This window comes from Heloderma suspectum, chromosome 14 (assembly GCF_057233095.1).
Source record: "Heloderma suspectum isolate Gila_16-S chromosome 14, 16-S_ref, whole genome shotgun sequence".
Classification (NCBI taxonomy): domain Eukaryota; kingdom Metazoa; phylum Chordata; class Lepidosauria; order Squamata; family Helodermatidae; genus Heloderma; species Heloderma suspectum.
In genome coordinates this window covers 2190301-2195306 of record NC_139471.1, presented here as the reverse complement: position 1 = coordinate 2195306, position 5006 = coordinate 2190301, and positions in this window count along the sequence as shown.

Sequence of the window (5006 nt, the reverse complement as noted above, 5' to 3'; positions counted from 1 at the left end):
ATAACCGTTTCTGTTTTCGTTTTTCTCTGTCGAATGCAGCTTGCAGCACTGACGCCAGGGTTCTGGGGGCCCTCGGGCAAGACAGCCCCAGTGGGCCTCCCGCAGGGGATCCGTCTTCTCGCCACCACGGTCACCAGCTGCTCTTGCTCCTCAGTCTTTCTCATCGTTGCTCCCACTTGCTCGCCAGGCAGAGAGTTGGTGAGCCAGGAGCCTACTCTCCCCCCCCCCCCGCCTGGACCAGAGAGGCAGGTGAACAATGGCGAGGAGGAGCACGTCCGGGGCACCCTTGCCAGTGGGCCCAGTCGGGTGTGGCCCTCAGGAGGCGCTCAATCGTGCCTACCTTTGATGCCAGCCCAGGCACCTTGGCTCACGTGTGCTAGCCCTGGATGAGGCATCCTCTTCAGCTGAACAACCACGGCACTCGATGCTGTTCTCCCAGGGGGCCACATGCCAAAGGTGGGTGGGGCGATCAAAGACGAAGTGGCCACACTCTCTCTCATACACATTCCTACGTGCATCACACCGTTTCACTTCCATACTTGTATTCATGCACTTCAGGGGTACAGAACCCTTTTCGGTGGGGTGCTAGATTACCCTACACAGGGGCCTCTGTGGGCAGGGTGCCACAATCCAGCCCTCTGGGGTTCCCCGCACTAGGCCCCCTTCCCCACAATAGGCCCCCTTCCCCACAATAGTTTGGTGGTTTTCCAGCTTTTGCACAGCTTTCCCCCCATTCTAAAAGACCGAAATGCCTCTTAAGATCGAATTACTGGCACTCAAGAGCTTTAAGCTAAAACAGGCTGGTATTTTCAATTTTTGGCCCAGACCCTTTTGCCTCCCCCCCCCCACTGGAATGTGGCTCCCGAGAGCTTCTCCAAAAGGGGGGAGCTTCTCCCTCGGGCTGAGAGATCTCCCCCCCTTTATAGAGTAAGAAAGATTTCTGGTGGAACAACAGGGCAAAGCTATCCTCTTCCAAACCCCATGGCCGACCTGAAACTGGCAGATTCCAGATTGGTAGCACTTATGCATAACAACTGTCACCCATTGCAAACATTTAATGAAATGTAGCAGGGACCAAGAGGGTGGTGGGAGGAATAAACTGTAAAGTAATGTAACATTTCCTGAGGTCCCAAGGAGGGACGACTTTCCTGGCTTGTGTGTGTTCTATTTCTCCCATGTTTATTTATAGAGAAGGCATTTTAATTCTCTGGAACAGAGGGGGTCATGGTCTGTCAACCACCAGATGGTTAATGGCTGTAGCAAAGGATTATCCTTCAAGGTTGAACAGCCTTTTAAGTGTAAAAGGGAGTACATGGGAACAAAAAGGAACATTGAAAGTCTGCAAACAGCTTAGAAAGACTTCTAAGGAATCATGCTGGAAAAGTGAATAGATCTGAAACAGCAGCTTGCGTGTCTCATTCCCAAACGCAGTTCAGGTTTGCGAGAAGCCGAAACCTTCGTTTTGGCAAGGATGGTTGTGCCTGAATATGCCCACCCACCAAAGCAAATCCTTTGGTCTTTTGGCGGTTACATTCTGGGAGCAGTGGAGCAAATCTTTTGCACTAGGAACAGAGAAGCTGCAGGGGACAGACAACCTTCACTGGGGCTGTGTGGAATAAGGCATAAACTATACATGGGGGCTGCAACCCAGACCCATATAAACCAGACCCTGGACCCAATGTTTGGAGCAGGGGTGCAGAACCTCACATCCGAGGGCCAAATCTGACTCTTTGAGAGACCCCCCCCCCCCATGGCTGCTCACCCTTTCCCCTAAGGGGGGTTTCCTGGATTTCACACTATTTTTTTCCCCATTCCAAAAGGACATACCTCTCCTAAGGCTGTTTCTGGCAGAAAGGGCTGTAAGCTAAAATACGCAGGTATTTTGGTCCTGCCCACCACTGGAATGTGGCCCCTGAGAGCTTCTCTGAAATTGAATTCAGCCCTCCAACTAAAAGGGAAGCCTAGTTTAGAGCAAGGGGTGGGGGGAGAATAAACTTAAGCAGCCTTCTGCAACCTGGTGCTCTCCGATGTGCATCCCACAAGGTGGAGGCTCAGGGCTTCCCAAGATTCGAACCAGGTCTTCCGATCTTTCTTCTGTAGGCCACAGGGACCTTTTGACCAGGACACAGAGACCATCCCAAAGTGCCCTTTTCGCACCCTTCACTATCGCAGCCAACGGCCCTTGCTTATTCTGAAATGCGTCAGCCTACCCAAGTCCCGCCACATCTGAAATATAGGCATTTTTGCTGCGGCAAGAGCTTTTGTGAGCAGAGGAGTAGGTCTCCCTATCTCCCAAAGCATCCTTTCCCAGGGCTCCTACAGGAACATGACACAGTAAAACCTACAATCCCATCCAACCAATTTTAACGTGTGCCACATAAACAGGAAGCCCCAGTGCTCTTGCACCTTGGGACAGCGGCGATGTGTCACCCTGCAAGAGAAATCAAACAGGGATGGTGTCAGAAGAGATGGGAGTCCATCGGCATGATGAGGAAGTCTTGCTCAGGTCCCTATTCCAACGAAACAGGAACTGCACGATTTCATGGCACAGACAGGATTCGTCCCAGGAGCAGGGAATTGGGTCAGGCCTTGCCCAAGCCTGAGCTGCACTTCTCTGGCCCAGGGGTGTTGCACCACAGATGGATCCATTCCCTTTCCCACCACTGTTCGGTGGCACCCCAGGCTTGCAGCTTCCCCCCATTCTGAAAGGCTAAAATGCTTTGTTACTAGAAGAGCTTTAAGCTCAAATGTCCTCACATACCAATGTTGCCTTTGCCCCCACACACCACTGGAACACAGCCCCCAAGAGTTAATCTGAAATGGAATTCAGCCCTTGAGCTGAAAGAGATTCTGCACCCCTGCTTTAAGCTAAAATATGCGGGTCATTTTGGGATTCTGGCCTCGCTCACCACTGGAACGCAGCCTGAGAGCTTCCCCAAAATGGAACAGGGCTGGAACAGGTTCTGCACACCTGCTCCAGTCCTTGCCTCCTGCTGACACGCCCCCTTCTGCAAGCCCCACCTTTACTTCCCCACGCAATTGCGCTGCTAGAATAAGAACCCCCAAACATTCAATACTCAATCTGCTCCACCAGCAGAAAAGTATTTGCCAGATGTAGAGTTAGGGAATTTTTGACAAAGGATGCTTGGGAGTTATGATGCTGAACCCTTGGCAGGGATCCCCAGCAGAGGGAGAGATGTGGAGACTGACAGCCACTTGAAGATTCACTTCTGCTGCACCTCTTGGCCTTACTTATTGTATTTAAGGTATTTTTTATCCTGCCCCTCAGCCAAAAAGGCTCCCAGAGCAGCCTACCTAAAATGAGATGGTCCCTGCCTGCAGTCATACAATCTGAAAAGACACACCAGGGGAAAGAAGCGGGGAGGGGAGAGTGGAAAAGTCAGGGCAGCTTTTTAGCAGGGCTGGTGGAACAACTCCACTCCCCCCCCCCCCCAATCTTCCAGATAGGTTGTGCCTTCAACTGCAAACAATCTCAGGTGCCAAAGGATGAAGGGAGTGCATTGTGGATTTCCCCAGAGGGAACAATGTAAGGCAGAAATAAAATAACTGCATTCACTGGGGGGATTTGCCATCGTTTTTAAGGTGGGGCTGGTGGCAACTCAAGGTTACATTCCCAGCTTAAAAAATAACGAAAGCACTCAAGGAGATTGGATGCAGCCTCCTCCTCCATTTGCCAAGGTTTTTATGGGCTATGCTTTTAAGGTTTAAAAATGGCTTGATCTCCCCTTGGGCTTATGCAGATGCAACTGTGGTTTTCTGGGGCTGCAGAACAAGTGTTTGGTGGTGAACCCTTGAAAAAGCCACACTGCTGTCACTTGGAAGGAGTGTGGCCCACCCTGCCCCCAAACCCACCCCAAAGGTGTTCATCCACAGCATCACAAAGACCCTTCAAATGCTTCAGAGGCAGCTCTTTCCCCACCTGCACTACAAAAATGTGCAACAGCCACGGTCTACACGCAAGCCCTGCATAAGAGCCTTTTATTTTTATTTCTCCGTTTACTTAAAAAAAACCTTTTAAGACCACCTGTCAACATACCCAGGCAGTTTACAATACTACAATTACAATGCAAATATAACTTAGGCCAAAATAATTTACTATACACTAAAATCAGTGGCCATGATAATATAAAAAATATTAACTAAGGCAGACCCATCAACCAGTGCCAAGGTGATTTTAAAAGTCTTCAACATGTGCCTGAAGTGGAAGTTGCTGCATGTTTTACTCCTGAGTGAATAGTGGGGGAAAACTACAAAATTAACTTTTATTGCCTACACCACAGAGAATGTGGTGTAGCAGCTTCTGCTAACCCTAAAGAAGCACCATTTAGTTGTAAAAGAAAAGGATATTTCGAAATTTTTTTTTTAAAAAAGCATCTAGAACCATATACATGTCCTCCCAGCAGTGTGGTGTAATGGTTAGTGTTGGATTAGGGAGACCTAGGTTCTAGTCCCCACTCAGCCATGAAGCTCACTGGGTGACTTTGGGCCAGACTTTCAGCCTAACCCACCTCACAGGGCTGTTGTGAAGATGAAAGGAGGAAGAGGCCCCTTGCAAGGTGGGAAAAGATGGGATATAAATGTAAGAAACACTTACACTGATCCTTTTCTATGGCGCTCCACTGAAACCCAAGTGGCTTTTGGGATTATTCTGGCTCAGACCCCTTTCTTGGGCAGGGGGCCCAGGCCATGGTTTCCCAAGGACCAGGCCATGGGACTTGGGAGTTTGATATGGCTTTCAATCCCTACTCCTCCCTCTGCACACCTTTTCCCTTGTGTGCTGCATCTTTTTAGACTGTGTGCTTGGGGGCAGGAACCATCTTATGTTTCTGGCTGCTAGCCACTCTGGAGCCTTTTTTGGGGACTGAGCAGCATAAAAATACTTAACAAGATTCAGGTTAAGTAGAGACATACACAGGCTGCCGTAGGTGCTTCCCTCTGTGCCTCTGTGAGCAGAAGCAGACTTGGTGTGCTCATCATGGAACCCC